Consider the following 17,098-nt stretch of genomic DNA (forward strand, 5'->3'; position numbering starts at 1 on the left):
TGCAATTCAACAATTGGCTGCAGGGAATAATGTACAAACTTATGGCATTTGCAAACAAGCCAACCATTCCACAGATATGTGTCCTATTCTTCATGAAGGAGAGCAACAGGTAAATGCTATTGGAGGGTTCAATGAACAACAAAGGAAGTATGATCCGTTTTCAAGTACCTACAATCCGGGATGGATAGATCATCCAAACCTTAGCTATGGGAATAAACAATAGAACTTCCAGCCTAGAGCAAACTATCAAGCTACAAATTCAGGTATGTCTTTAGAAGACCTTGTTCAATCCCTTGCTAATAGCACCCTTGCTTTTCAACAGGAAACAAAGTCAAGCATCCAGAATTTGGAGAATCAAATAAGCCAACTTGCTACATCAGTAAGCAAGCTAGAATCTCAAGGGAAACTGCCCTCCCAAACCATACTAAATCCAAAACAGAATGTAAGTGCAATTATGCTGCGAAGTGGGAAGGAATTAGAATTTGCCAGTCCGAAGAGGCTTGCCCAAGATAGTATGGCAAACCAGAAGGCATAAGCAAAAATAGAGATTCTAGAAGAGAAACAACCCCAGAAATCTGAGGAAGAACAATCCCCAATGCAGGTAATACGTCCACATTTTCCTGAAAGATTTGCTCAATCAAAAAGAGAAAAAGAAGAGAAAGAGATCTTGGATATTTTTCGCAAAGTCCAGGTAAACATACCCCTTCTTGAAACCATAAAGCAAATACCCAGGTATGCGAAATTTCTAAAAAATCATGTAAAGACAAAGGCATGTTTGCTATATCATGTAATGTTGGAAACCTTGAAATCAAGAAGGCAATGTGTGATTTAGGAGCTTCCATAAATGTTATGCCTCTGTCAGTTTATTTGTCTTTGGATGCAGGTCCTTTGAAACAATTAGGAGTCACACTCCAACTCGCCAATAAATCAATAGTTTATCCTAAAGTCGTGTTGGAGGATGTTTTGGTGCAAATGGGGAGATTAATTTTCCCAGCTGACTTTTTTGTCTTGGATATGGAAGATAACAATTCATCCACTCTACACTGTAGTGCTTCAATTTAGAAGTCTAGGGGGGCTGATTAAGTGGTACTTAGGCTCAAAAGAAAAAAGGGGTTTGATTGACTAAGTTACTTATTGCTTGAGGACAAGCAAAAGGCTAGGTGTGGGGGTATTTGATCAAATATAATTTAGTCACATTTTTATTATCTTTATTACTGTTTAAATACACATTTTTCTAGTTTAATTTATGTTTTTATGATGTTTTTACAGAAAAGAAGAAAACTGGAAACTTGGAGAAAAATTGCAGAAAAAGCTGGAAAATCGACTGGGTCAAAGTGATTTGGCCAAATCACCTGCAGGAAGCTGAAGCAGAAACCTGGGACTGACTTGCAGAAACGATTTGGGCAAATTAGCTGTCCAAATCAAACTGACGCAGACAAAGACAGCAGCGCGGGAAAAAGGAAAAATTAGAATTTCAAAAGTATTGGAGTCCTATTCTACTTCAAACACCACAAGACCAATCCTATGACATCTTCAAGAGTCACTCCCAAGAAAGACTTTCTCCAAAAAAAAGATTTATTCATGATTAAATACAAAGGCAAAGAAGGAATAAAAGACTACAAAAGACCAAGTCAAATTAGGATTCCAAATCCTAATTGGACTAGGACTCTTCACCTATAAAGGGAGACAGCCACAAAACCAGCAGGGGGGAGTCGGATTTTCTGTAGAACCTCAGCAGCAATACAACAGCCTCCTTTCTACCTTTCTTCTTTCTCTTTTTGTGTATTTTTGCCCATCATGAGTGGCTAAACACCTTCTTTTCTAGTTGAAGTTGGGGAATTTCAGTTTTGTGATGAATTGGAAGATTTAAAACTCCATTATTAAACTTCTATTTTTCAATATTTATACAACTTGTTCTTCATGCTATTATTGCTTTGTTATTAAAATTAATTAAAGCCTGTTGCTTTTAATTGCATAAGTGATAAATTGTTAGTTTAAATAATTTAGGTCTGTAATTGCTTAGATTGTTTGAACACAAGCACACTTGGTTGCATAATCTAAACTTGACCACACGGTTGGCAAGGTTAGAATTAGGTTTCTCTAAGTCTTAATGCAGTCAACAGTTGAAAAGTAAAAAACCACCTAAGGACGTTCCTTGGCAACTTATTGACTAGTGTTTGATTAGCAAACGTTTCCTAGTCAAACTAAAACTAAAGAGGAATTTGGTTGTGAGAAGTGTCTTCCACAACCTAAACTAATTTATTGAAATAAATAGGAGTAGCAAAGAATCAATGATCAATTCTAAACAATTGAAATAGATCTATACTTCAACTAGGGCTTTTCTCCCATTGATTTACTCATCTTTTTAAATTATTGATTTCTCTTACTATTTAGTTTTAATTCATTATCATCAAAACAAACCCTCCTCTTTTTATTTTTTATTTACTTGTTCAAGTCATAATTAGGAAGATCTCTAGTGTGAAATCCCTGTGGTTCGACCCTATTGTCACTATCTACAAATTATTTTGTTGATTGATAATAGGTTTATTTTTTACGGCTTCAACAACCGCTATCAATGATTGATATGAAAGAAGACAATAGCAACACTACTTCAGACATCTTACTTGGACGACCTTTCTTGAGCATAGCCAGAACTAAGATAGATGTGCATGATGGTACATTGACCATAGAATTTGAAGGGGAAGTAATAAAATTTAATGTTTATGATGCTATGAAATATCCCCATGACATGTCCTCTGTTTATGGTTTAGATATCATTGATTGTTTGAGTCAGGAAGTTTTTGATATGAATCACGATGATATGCTAAACATGACCTTTGCAGGGAGACTAGCCAGAAAGATGAAGGAAGCCAAAAAGAGCCAAAACTGAAAGCAACAGTCTACTGCATCCAACAGATGGACTGCAACCTAACGCAGAAAGATAGAGGGCCATCCGCACCTCTTTAGCTCAGTTCGTAGACATACCATGCGCACAAGGAACAAGTGAAGTTCAAATCGCCCAAACTAAAGGAACATGCGGAACACTTTCTGCCCAAATCACCAAATAAGGTAGAATCTTGTCTGCCCAAGCAGAAACTCTCCATGCAGCAACTCCCAGAATGTGCAAAAATTGAGAGTGACTTCTATGAATCACACCTGAAACCATACTATGAAGGGTTCACAGTGCAAGTAGTGGAAGAAGTTCCACTACATCATCCTTCTCAGCTTACTTAGTGGATCGCACCACTCAAACCACACCAAGGGAGTACTCAGTTTTCTTTGAACTTTAATATTTTCAATACATTGAGGACAATGCATGAATTAGGTGTGGGGGTGCATATCTCAGAATTTTTATTTTTAAGTCCATTTTTGCTTTAATTTTTGGTTTGCACACATTAGGTGAATATTTTTTTCATTTTGGTTATTTTTCTTTTATTGCACACATAAGTAGCCACAATTTTTTATTTTTATTTTGATTTGCTTTACTCAAACACATAGGCTATGTTGAATGAGCCTTCTTTCCATGACCCCATTGATGTGATGACTCTTTAAACCTAAGTTGAATCAATTGCAGTGAGTTGTATTCATTTTTGAAAATTTCCTTTTAAATTGAATCTTTAAGCTTGCTATGGTGAAAAATATATGACATTACTCATTAGAGAGAATAATAAACTGAAAGATGTGTGAATAATGAAACATGGCTTACTTTAGCAATTGGTGTTGATTTGCCCTATTCATTGAGAAAAAGAAATTCAGCAAAGGCAAAGACTTCAAGAGTGTAATACCCGGCTAGACTCTGGTATCGGAATTCCTACCGTCCGGTGGAATCTCGGATATCGAAAACCTTTAGAAGGGTAAAACCATGCTTTCATAAAATGTTTTAAGGTATTTCATGGTTTTAAGCAAGAAAGAAAGTAAGTTTTGCATGAAAATGGTCTTGAGAGGAAGACCCAGGTTCGACCGCCGAACCTCAAGTTTGGCCGCCGAACATGCATGCACTTCGGGAGTGCTTTAGGCCCCCGAAGGCATAAGTGAGGGAAGTCCAGGTTCGGCCGCCGAACCTCATATTCGGCCTCCGAACATGGCATGCATGCGGAGGCACGTTAGGCCCCCGAAAGTGGCCTGGCCAGCCACCTATAAAAGGGTCCCCTTGTCCGAATGGGCGAGCTTTTCTCCCCATTTTCGGCCAAGGTGAGTTCTCCACCGTCCCTCGCCGATTTTGAGTCTCTTCCTACAAATATTTTATGATTTTCATGAGATTTCACTTTGTTTTGAAGATTTTTGAGCATTTAAGCAAGTTTTGAGGCTTGGAAGACTCAGGAGCTCTTTTCCTTGGTTCTCCAAGTTTAGGTCGTCTCTCTCTCGATCTTCAAGAGGTAAGAGCCGATCTTGAACTCATTTTATGTTTTAAGTAAGTTTTAAGTTGATTCATGGGGTAGAAATGCATGTTTAGGATAGTTGAGCTTGGTTAGGTTTTATGTGAACTTGTGGACAATGTATGATATTTGTGTATGTTTGATGTGTTGTAGTTGGGGTTTAGGATAGTTTGAGACCCCTAGGTGTTGATGTATGTGTGTATGCATGCTTTGAGAGAGTTGGATGTTTGATTGGAAGGATTGGGAGGAAAGTGTGCAGTGAAGAGCTGAGTTTCTGCCCTTTGGGAGAAACCAGGTTCGGCAGCCGAAAGGATTTTCGGCCGCCGAACCTGTCTGTGAGGCAAGCCTTTCGGCTGCCGAAGCCTGCCCCCGAAAATGGACTTTTGTCTCTTGAGGGCACTTTCGGCCGCCGAAGGTGCCGCCGAACCTGCATGACTTTCGCCTCTGGAGAGGCTTTCGGCCGCCGAACTTGCCGCCGAAAGTGCCCTGTTCAGCCTTCCTTTGCATGTTTTCTATGGATGTTTTGAGGTATTTTAAGGGGGTTTTTGGGGAGTATTTTAGAGTCATATTCATGTTTGTTAGGTCCCTCATTTGAGTCCACCTGTGTAGGTTCGGACCCGAGGAACCGAGGACCCCAGCAGTGAGATAGCTGCTTTCGAGTCTTGTCAGAGCTAGCCAGAGGTGAGTGGAATAACTCTCTATGTTTTCAAAGTAAATAATGAATGTTTTAGCATGATTCACGCATCATGAATGCCATGAGATATATTAGGGTGCTTGCATTAGAATTCACGAATATGTCGCATTGCACATTATGTTGTTAATGTGGATGAATGTTGAATGATCCATTAGCCCTTATATGGTATGACGTGATAGACTATGGAAGTCCGGGTGAGCCTGCACTACGCCCCCAGCATGACTGGATATGTATGTTATGCTATGGAAGTCCAGGTGTGCCTACACTATGCCCCTGGCATAATGTGACTGTATAGAGGGCTAAGTGGTGACAAGTTCATCCTTGATGTGAAATGTTTGTGTTGTGATGCATTCCATGATATCATATGTTTTAAATGCTATGTTTTATTATTCTGCTCACTGGGCTTTAGTAGCTCACCCCTCTCCGTTAACCCCCAGGTTTGCAGGTACAGGGTAGACCAGGAGGTCAGCAAGAGTAATGAAGTCATGGTCATGTAATAGCTAATGTAGACATGATAAATGTTGTTATGTTATGTTGAGTACAGTCATGTAAAAGTATAGTATAGAAATCTAATGTAATGAGGTCTATTGAGGTTCATAGTTGTGCTTGACCCTAGTATGTTGTTAATCCCTTTCTAGTACATGATCTTAATGTCTAATGATGATTATTGTAAACCAAACTCAATACATATTATGTCACCCCATTGGGGCAAGGATGAGACTCCAAAGAGGAGTTAATGTTTATGACTATGTTTATGTTTAGTGCATGCTCAGGTTGAGTTTGGTGAATGAATGAAAGAATGAATGAATGTAAGGAAAAGTTCAAAATTATTATGTATGTGTTGATCATGTATGGGATTAAACAGGTTTACAGGATGAATGTTAGGCTTGCTACGGGTCTCGGCGGCCTTATGCCGACCTGGATCCTAGCACCGGTAGTGGTCCGGATTTTCGGGTCGTTACAGATTGGTATTAAAGCCCTAGGTTCATATGGTCGGACCTAGAGTGTCGGGCTCATAGATGTTCTAGAAGGTCAAGCACAATAGGAAGATCATGTCTACTAGGATAGGATGAAGAGTCCTGTCTTGAATGAAATTGTGAAATGCCATGATTTTATGCATGTGCATTAATGATATGCTATGTATGTGATGTATGTGATGCGGGTTCATGTGCTTCCACATGAACCATTTGATGCTAATGTTCTATGTGATGTGTGCTGTTTTTCAGTAAACAGGATGAGAGGGACTCGTCGATCTGCCCGATTGACTGGAGTACCACCCCAGGACGAGGGCACTGATGCCCGTCCTCCTGCATTGCCTAGGCCAATGTCTAGTAGGTTCAGCAGAGAAAGAGCAGTAAGAGACCCTAGAAGGTCTTTGGATCTGGATAGAAGCAGATCAGTGAGAGGAACAGTGCAAGGGGATATGTCAGAGGATGTGGGGGATCAGATGGATGTGGATCAGAGGAGGGATGGCAGTCTCGGAGTAAGTATGTCGGAAGAGGGCATGGGAGAGTCCCAAGGAGGCACTCAGGCCTCGGAATTCGTTCAGCCACCTTACTACCCACCCTTTTCACATAATCCCGGGTATTCGATGGGAGGTACATCGGATTACCCCAGTTTTAACCCTTATCACTCTCAGATGCCATACCCACCTTTCTACCCACCGTACCCACAGTACCCTATGTACCCACCCCCATCTTTCTATCCAGGTACAGCAAACCCTACCCTAGGGGATGCTGCACCTCCTCCACTACCTGCAGCACCTACTGTCCCAGAAACCCAAATGCCTAAACCTAGCTCATCTGGTGGGAGCAAGGTCAAGATGACCGACAACATGAAGTTGGGTGCTCCCCAGTTTGAAACCGGTGATGACCCGTTTGTGTACCTTGAGAGGGTCAAGACAATTACAGATGAGATAGGAGCTGATGACAGTAGAGCCATCCAGATGGCTGGGTTCACATTAAAATGCAAGAAGGCCCAAGAGTGGTTTAAGAACTATGTGAACCCGAGGTTGGATAGCCTATCCTGGGAGGAGTTTTCCAATGAGTTTGCAGGATGGGCTTTCCCTGACAGTTCCAGGGAGCTGAAAATTATTGAGTTTGAGCAGTTGAGGCAGACAGATGAGATGAGCGTGGATGAGTATACAGACAGATTCTTGGAGCTGTTGCCGTATGCTGGGCAGAATCTGGACACAGATCAGAGGAAGTCAAGGAGGTATATCATGAGGCTCCATTCCAGGTATTCCTCCTTGATTCAGTCAGCAGCGAAGGAGAGTTTTCATGCCATAGTGGATATGGCTCGGAGGATGGAGGCTAGTGCTATCATCGAAGGGAAAGTCAAGCAGTCAGTGGCACAGCCTTCTGGTTCCAAGACCCCAGGAGGGGGTAGGTTAGACCCTTCTTCTCTGAGTTCAGGCAGTAAGAAGTGGGACAGAGGCCCCCGGAAGTCCAAAAAGAACAAGTTCTGGAGCAAGATCAAGTCAGGTCTGGGTTTAGGAAGTGGCTCGAGCTCGGGTCCAGGTATTACATCATGTATGAAGTGTGGAAAGCCGCACAAGGGAGTATGTCTAGTTGGGACGACAGCCTACTTCAGATGTGGGCAGGAGGGACACATGGTACGGGAGTGTCCTAGAGTAGCTTCTATGGCACAGTCTCAGCAGACAGCTTCTGGTAGTGTGGCTCAGCCAGCAGCTCCAGCCGCGACTCAGGCTAGTGGCAGAGGCAGAGGAAGAGGGGCAGCCTCTTCTTCAGCGAGTTTCAGGGGTGAGAGTCCGTCAACTCCAGCACGGATCTTCACCATGACTCAGCAGGAGGCAAACACATCCAACACCGTGGTGTCAGGTAATCTCATCATTGGTTGTTCTGATGTGTATGCATTATTGGACCCTGGTGCATCTCATTCTTTCATTGCTCCGAGGGCCGTCGAGAGGTTGGGATTGATGGTCTCTGGGTTAGAGTGTCCCCTATGGGTCAGTGGACCCAAGTGTGACTCGTCAGTGGCAGAGTCAGTCTGCCAGTGTAGTCCAGTTTTTGTGGAGGGAAGATGCCTGTCCGCCGACCTTGTGGTTCTAGATTTGACAGATTTTGACGTCATTCTAGGGATGGATTGGCTATCTACCCATGGTGCTACCTTAGACTGCAGAGACAAGGTAGTCAGGTTCAGATGTCAGGATGGGTCAGAGGTTGTCTTCAGAGGAGACAAGGGGAGTACACCTAGAGGTTTGATATCAGCCCTTCAGGCTCGTAGGCTACTCAGGAGGGGTTGTCAGGGTTTTCTAGCTCATGTGAGAGAGCTGGATAGTCATGTCAGAGAGCCCGCCTCAGTGCCCGTGGTCAGTGAGTTTTTAGATGTGTTCCCAGACTAGCTACCAGGTTTACCACCTGCTAGGGAGATAGAGTTTGAAATTGAATTGATGCCTGGAACTAGACCGATCTCTATCCCTCCCTACAGGATGGCACCAGCAGAATTGAAAGAGTTAAAAGAACAGTTGCAAGAGCTGGTAGATAGGGGTTTCATCCGACCGAGTACCTCACCTTGGGGTGCTCCAGTGCTATTTGTGAAAAAGAAAGATGGATCCCTTAGACTTTGTATCGACTACAGGCAGTTGAACAAGGTCACTACCAAGAATAAGTACCCGTTGCCAAGGATCGACGATCTATTTGACCAGCTAGTCGGAGCAGGTTGTTTCTCCAAAATAGATCTGAGATCGGGGTACCATCAGCTAAGGATAAGAGAAGAGGATGTGCCGAAGACAACATTCAGGACCAGATATGGGCATTATGACTTCTTTGTGATGCCGTTCGGGTTAACCAATGCCCCTGCAGCATTCATGGATCTCATGAATAGAGTGTTTAGCCAATACCTGGACCACTTTGTTATTGTCTTCATAGATGATATCTTAGTGTATTCCAGGAATGCAGAGGAGCATGCCCATCATCTGAGGTTAGTTCTGCAGACCTTGAGGGAACATGGCTTGTATGCCAAGTTCTCCAAGTGTGAGTTCTGGCTGAGGAGCATCTCCTTCTTGGGGCATGTGGTGTCAGAAAATGGAATAGAGGTAGACCCCAAGAAGGTGGAAGCTGTAGCTAACTGGCCTAGACCCACTACAGTGACAGAGATCAAGAGCTTTTTGGGTTTGGCAGGTTACTACAGGAGGTTCGTTTAGGACTTCTCTAAAATTGCAGCTCCTATGACCAGACTGACTAAGAAGAACCAAAGGTTTGTGTGGACCGACCAGTGTGAAGAGAGCTTTGAGGAGCTAAAGAAGAGGTTGACTTCAGCACCAGTGTTAGCTCTGCCATCTAGTAACGAAGACTTCTCAGTCTATTGTGATGCGTCCCGTGTGGGACTGGGTTGTGTGCTGATGCAGAATGAAAGGTTGATTGCTTATGCTTCTAGGCAGCTAAAGAAGCACGAGTTGAATTACCCTACACATGACCTAGAGATGGCAGCGGTGATCTTTGCACTCAAGATGTGGAGGCACTATCTTTATAGGGTAAAATGTGAGATCTTCACAGATCATAAGAGCCTGCAGTACATCTTGAGTCAGAGAGAACTGAATATGAGGCAGAGAAGATGGGTAGAACTGCTCAGTGACTATGATTGCAAGATCCAGTACCATCCGGGTAAGGCGAATGTTGTGGCAGACGCCTTAAGCCAGAAATCACTTGGCAGTTTGTCCCATATTTCAGCAGAGAGGAGGCCAGTGGTGAGGCAATTCTTCGAGCTCATGAATGAAGGTCTACAGTTGGAGTTGTCTGGTATAGGTGCTTTAGTTGCCCAGATGAGAGTGGCACCTGTGTTTCTGGAGCAGGTGGCTCAGAAACAGCATGAGGATCCAGAGTTAGTGAAGATTGCCAGGACTGTTCAGTCAGGCAAAGATAGTGAGTTCAGATTCGACAGCAAGGGGATCCTCCGCTATGGGAGCAGATTGTGTGTACCAGATAACGTAGGGCTAAAGGGAGACATTATGAGAGAGGCTCATAATGCCAGATACAGCGTTCACCCCGGAGCCACTAAGATGTATCAAGACCTGAAAATGGTTTATTGGTGGCCAGCTATGAAAAGAGAAGTGGCACAGTTTGTGTTAGCCTGCGAAGTGTGTCAGAGGGTGAAGCTGGAACATCAGAAGCTGGCCGGAATGCTTAACCCACTACCTATTCCAGAGTGGAAATGGGAGAATATAGCTATGGACTTCGTGGTGGGGTTACCGGCGACGTCCAATAGATTGGACTCCATATGGGTGATTGTGGACAGACTCACCAAATCTGCTCACTTCATCCCTGTCAGGAGTGGCTATTCTGTGGACAAGTTGGCGCAGGTGTATGTTGATGAGATCGTCAGGCTGCATGGGGTTCCTGTTTCAATAGTGTCTGATCGAGGGCCCCAGTTCACCTCCAGGTTTTGGCAGAGTCTGCAGAACGCTATGGGTACCAGGTTGGATTTTAGCACTGCTTTCCATCCTCAGACAGACGGACAATCAGAGAGGACCATCCAGACAATAGAAGATATGCTCAGAATGTGTGTGCTAGATTTTGGTGGTTCTTGGAGGCAGCATCTACCCTTGGTGGAGTTTGCCTATAATAACAGCCATCATGCTAGCATAGGGATGGCTCCATATGAGGCTTTGTATGGAAGGAAGTGCAGATCACCTGTTTGCTGGGAAGAAGTTGGAGAAAAGGCCTTGGCAGGGCCTGAGCTAGTAGAGATCACCAGCAGAGTGGTGCCCATAATCAGAGAAAGGATCAAGACTGCTGCAAGCAGGCATAAGAGTTATGCAGATGTCCGTAGAAGGCAAGTAGAGTTTCAGGAGGGGGATTTGGTATTGCTTAGATTGTCTCCAATGAAAGGGGTGATTCGGTTCAGGAAGAAAGGTAAGCTAGCTCCACGGTACATCGGACCCTTTGAGATCTTGCAAAAGATTGGGAATGTATCGTATAAGCTAGGTTTACCTTCTTCAATGGAAAGAATCCATCCGGTTTTCCATGTTTCTATGTTGAGGAAATTCGTGTCGGATCCGGGCAAGGTCCTTAGTGAACCTGATGTGGAGATCCAAGAGGACCTCACTTATGTTGAGCAGCCAGTACGGATCCTAGACACCCAGATCAGAAAGCTAAGGAACAAGGAAATCCCGATGGTGAAAGTCCTTTGGAATCACCACAACATCGAAGAGTGTACCTGGGAGACACAGGAGTCCATGCTCCAGCAATATCCTCATCTCTTTTAAGGTGAGTTTTATGTGCTTTGTATGAATGTTTATGTTTTATGCCATGTTATGTTTGTTTGGTGAACATTCGGGGATGAATGTTCTTAAGGGGGGAAGAATGTAATACCCGGCTAGACTCCGGTATCGGAATTCCTACCGTCCGGTGGAATCTCGGATGTCGGAAACCTCTAGAAGGGTAAAACCATGCTTTCATAAATTGTTTTAAGGTATTTCATGGTTTTAAGCAAGAAAGAAAGTAAGTTTTGAATGAAAATGGTCTTGAGAGGAAGACTCAGGTTCGGCCGCCGAACATGCATGCACTTCGGGAGTGCTTTAAGCCCCCGAAGGCATAAGTGAGGGAAGTCCAGGTTCGACCGCCGAACCTCATGTTCGGCCGCCGAACATGGCATGCATGCGGAGGCACGTTTGGCCCTTGAAAGTGGCCTGGCCAGCCACCTATAAAAGGGTCCCCTTGTCCGAATGGGCGAGCTTTTCTCCCCATTTTCGGCCAAGGTGAGTTCTCCGCCGTCCCTCACCGATTTTGAGTCTCTTCCTATAAATCTTTTATGATTTTCATGAGATTTCACTTTGTTTTGAAGATTTTTGAGCATTTAAGCAAGTTTTGAGGCTTGGAAGACTCAGGAGCTCTTTTCCTTGGTTCTCCAAGTTTAGGTCGTCTCTCTCTCGATCTTCAAGAGGTAAGAGCCGATCTTGAACTCATTTTGTATTTTAAGTAAGTTTTAAGTTGATTCATGGGGTAGAAATGCATGTTTAGGATAGTTGAGCTTGGTTAGGTTTTATGTGAACTTGTGGACAATGTATGATATTTGTATATGTTTGATGTGTTGTAGTTGGGGTTTAGGATAGTTTGAGACCCCTAGGTGTTGATGTATGTGTGTATGCATGCTTTGAGAGAGTTGGATGTTTGATTGGAAGGATTGGGAGGAAAGTGTGCAGTGAAGAGCTGAGTTTCTGCCCTTTGGGAGAAACCAGGTTCGGCGGCCAAAAGGATTTTCGGCCGCCGAACCTGTCTGTGAGGCAAGCCTTTCGGCTACCGAAGCCTGCCCCCGAAAATGGACTTTCGTCTCTGGAGGGCACTTTCGGCCGCCGAAGGTGCCGCCGAACCTGCATGACTTTCGCCTCTGAAGGGGCTTTCGGCCGCCGAACTTGCCGCCGAAAGTGCCCTGTTCAGCCTTCCTTTGCATGTTTTCTATGGATGTTTTGAGGTGTTTTAAGGGGGTTTTTGGGGAGTATTTTAGAGTCATATTCATGTTTGTTAGGTCCCTCATTTGAGTCCACCTGTGTAGGTTCGGACCTGAGGAACCGAGGACCCCAGCAATGAGATAGCTGCTTTCGAGTCTTGTCAGAGCTAGCCAGAGGTGAGTGGAATAACTCTCTGTGTTTTCAAAGTAAATAATAAATGTTTTAGCATGATTCACGCATCATGAATGCCATGAGATATATTAGGGTGCTTGCATTAGAATTCACGAATATGTCGCATTGCACATTATGTTGTTGATGTGGATGAATATTGAATGATCCATTAGCCCTTATATGGTATGACGTGATAGACTATGGAAGTCCGGGTGAGCCTGCACTATGCCCCCGGCATGACTGGATATGTATGTTATGCTATGGAAGTCCAGGTGTGCCTGCACTATGCCCCTGGCATAATTAGACTGTATAGAGGGCTAAGTGGTGACAAGTTCATCCTTGATGTGAAATGTTTGTATTGTGATGCATTCCATGATATCATATGTTTTAAATGCTATGTTTTATTATTCTGCTCACTGGGCTTTAGTAGCTCACCCCTCTCCCTTAACCCTCAGGTTTGCAGGTATAGGGTAGACCAGGAGGTCAGCAAGAGTAATGAAGTCATGGTCATATAATAGCTAGTGTGGACATGATAAATGTTGTTATGTTATGTTGAGTACAGTCATGTAAAAGTATAGTATAGAAATGTAATGTAATGAGGTCTATTGAGGTTCATAGTTGTGCTTGACCCTAGTATGTTGTTAATCCCTTTCTAGTACATGATCTTAATGTCTAATGATGATTATTGTAAACCAAACTCAATACATGTTATGTCACCCCATTGGGGCAAGGATGAGACTCCAAAGAGGAGTTAATGTTTATGACTATGTTTATGTTTAGTGCATACTCAGGTTGAGTTTGGTGAATGAATGAAAGAATGAATGAATGTAAGGAAAAGTTCAAAATTATTATGTATGTGTTGATCATGTATGGGATTAAACAGGTTTACAGGATGAATGTTAGGCTTGCTACGGGTCTCGGCGGCCTTATGCCGACCTGGATCCTAGCGCCGGTAGCGGTCCGAATTTTCGGGTCGTTACAAAGAGCACAAATGAAAAATTATTCCAATGGTCAAAAGACTATGAACAGAGCTAGTAGCCACTTGGACAGGTGACCAACTGAGTAACTGGGGGTGGGTATCACAAATATGTACCTTCACGTCAAAAGGTTGATGACTTTTTCAAGTAAGAATAAAGTGCAAAAGGTTGAATAAAGTACTTCAAGTCAAGGGCAAGTCACTCCGAAAGCTAGGAGAAGTCTAAACTTAACAAGAATATGTGCATGTATAATTTTCTCTTAAGGAAAACAAATACTAGCCATGGTAGGTAAAAGGAGATAAGGAAAGAAGGAGAGTAACCTTGGTGCATACACTCTTCACTGCAATACTTCAAAATAGGGGTCTAGAGTAAGAGTTTAAGTGGAAATAAAGGATCAAGTAGCAAAGAGAGCTTATTTGACTAAGTTTATTTGTTTGAGGACAAGCAAAAGGCTAGGTGTGGGGGTATTTGATCAGTTTAAATTTAGACCATTTTGTCATGATGTTATTAATGTTAATTTACACTTTTTCTGCCTAATTTTGTGGTTTTGATCTTATTTTGCAGAAAATAGTGTAAAAGGGTAATTTGGAGAAAATGCTCTTAAAACTGCCTAAAAAGGGATAAAAAAGAACAAGGTTGTTGCCCAAGTCAAGTTGCAGCTGAAGTAAATATAAATAAGGAAAGTGCTAAATAAGGAAAGTAGTAAATAAGAAAAGTACATTCAGCAGAGTAATTTGAAATTCAAATTTCAAATCTTCAAGAAATCTTTCCCTTATTCAAGAAGCCAAATCTCAAGAAGACATATTTGCCCTCCAAGTAATCAAGACATACTTGCCCCCTAAGTAATCAAGATTCAAAATTCAAAATTCAAAAGAAGGCTCCACCTCATCAAGGAGACCTAGGGCAACACTTTCAACTATAAAAAGACACATAAGGAGCCTCCCCATGCTTTTTCTACTCTCCCTTGGACACACATACGAGATTACAAGTGGCCACACTTCTTCTCCAAGCCAAGCCGTTGACCACCATCTCTTCTTCTTCTCTTTCTTTTATTTTTTTTGTCATGGCTGAAACCCTTTTTTCTAGTTGAAGATTAGGTGAAACTTCGGTTGTTTTATGGATTGGGAGATCTGAACATGCATTGTTTATCTTTTATTTTTCAATATTTATGCAATTTCATGCTTAATTCCATTGTTGTTTTGTTGTTTAGATCAATAGGGCCCATTGATTCTTGATTGCAAAGTAATAATTTATTAGTTTGGATAGTTTATTAGTTTGGATAGTTTTAAGTCCGTAATTGCTTGGATTATTCAAACACAAGTAACTCTTGGTGTAAAAACTAAGAAAATTGCATGATCTAGTAATATCACCATGCGTTTAGGTAGCTAGAATTAGGTCTCTATTTCTTAATGCAATTGACAGTTGTCAGATGCCAAAGGTCCAAGGATGTTCCTTGGCAACTTGTTGATTAGTAATTAATTAGAGCACGTTCCCTAATTAATTTATGCTTAAGTAGGGATATGGTGGTGAGAAACGTCTTCCATCTTCACAACTAATTTATTGAATCAAACAAAGGAACTTAAGTGTCAATGATCAATTCCAACAACTGAAGTGGATCCAATTCTTCAACTAGAGCTTTTCTCATATTTGAATTTCTTTACTTTTATTATTTGTTTTACTTTATTGCTTTCAGTATTAATTTAATTCAATCAATCTCAAACCCCCCCTTTTATTTTACCTTCAGTTTATTTACTTTCAGTTTACTTACTTGGTCTTGATAAGGAAAATAGGTAAGTATCAATTCCCTGTGGATTCGATCCTTTTGCCACTATCTGCATTTGTAAAATTGTTGATAACCAAAAAAGTTATTTTTTACCGGTTTCGACAACCGCACAGTCATTAAGGCATCGGTTAACTTATTTTGTAACCTCGGCATATGTCTTAGCTATACTTCCTTGAAGGTTGGCAGCAACTTCTAACCATATTGGAAATATGGTCTAAGCCTATCTTTTTTAATTTCCTATTCTTCTCATATTTGAGAGAATACTAGTACAGAATTCCTAGTTACCCCGATTTCTTTAACTCATATTACTATGAGGGATTCTAAACCACAAATGTAGGCTTCATGTTCAATGACAATAATAGTCGCAGAAAAATATAGCCTCTCAGGTATCCACTAGGTGTTACTAGCATTGCATCTATTTTAGCTCCATTCTTGTTCATTAAAACTCATCAGCCATTTTTGTACTTTGATAATAGCTAGCTCTTCATTAGGGAATCCTACCTCTATTTTCTCTATTTCTATCGGGTTTCCATATAGAAATTCTACCGATGCTCGTCTCGTGATGATCTTATGAGTGGAATAGACTAGAAAAATTCAGATAACACAATCAACCACTTTGCTATCCTCCCAACCAAGGCTAGCAATTCAAAAAAGTAGCTTAGATGATCCATTTAGGAGACCATAAAGTTACTAATAGCAGGTACAATCTAGTAAATTCCCATTACGCTTGTAATCATGAAATTTCCAATTAAATGAACTTCAAACCCCACAATTGGATTTAGATACATCTTCAAAAAGAGAGATTTCTTAAGTATGAGAAATCTAAGTTAAATCCATGAGATGGTTCATTTTAAGTTTCAGAGCGAATCAATAACAATGCCTATCTCATTAGTTTACCTGATATGTATTCAATTTCTGCCACTTTTAAAGTTTATGATCTATCTTCTTTTAATGTTTTTGAATCAAAGTTAAATTTTTCTGAGGAAGGAGGAATTACCCTTGCATGGTCCTGTCACGAAGGCTCATGCAAAATGATTTAAAGCTTGGAAAAGAAAGCAACAATGGAAGGCATTTGCACTTATACCAAAGAATACACATGTTATTTTGAGATTCTGCATTAATAGTACATGAACTTACGCAGAGTTTGATAAACTGTAACGTAACGTAATTTAATCAAATGTTATATTAAATCTCAATATAAAATTTGATTATATTATATTACATTACAACATATTAAATGTACCATTAAAATCTGTAATAATATTGTATATAAACTTCAAATGGTAATATAAAATACAATCTAAATAGCATCACTCTTAATCCCCAGTCTCTTACTATAAACTTTTTTCTCAAAAAAAAATTTAAAACTCTATTAGAAAAAAAAATATATTCTGTTAATTTCATAAAAAATAATTTATATTTGAAAAATATTTTTTATAAAAAATATTTTCTATAAAAAAATATTTTTTAATGAAATAACTTATTTTTCCATTTTTTAATTTTAATTTAAAATATAAAATTTATATATAGAGACCTTAATAAAATATATTAAGGTGCAGAAAATTTTTTTTTCTTTTCAAGAGAGAAAATCATTTTCCTTAAGATGATTTTTTTTTTCTTTGACTAGGAAAATATTTTCTATTAACTAAATTTTTTAACTGCTTTAAATTTTAAAAAATGTAAAAAATA

This window comes from Manihot esculenta, chromosome 18 (assembly GCF_001659605.2).
Source record: "Manihot esculenta cultivar AM560-2 chromosome 18, M.esculenta_v8, whole genome shotgun sequence".
NCBI lineage: Eukaryota > Viridiplantae > Streptophyta > Magnoliopsida > Malpighiales > Euphorbiaceae > Manihot > Manihot esculenta.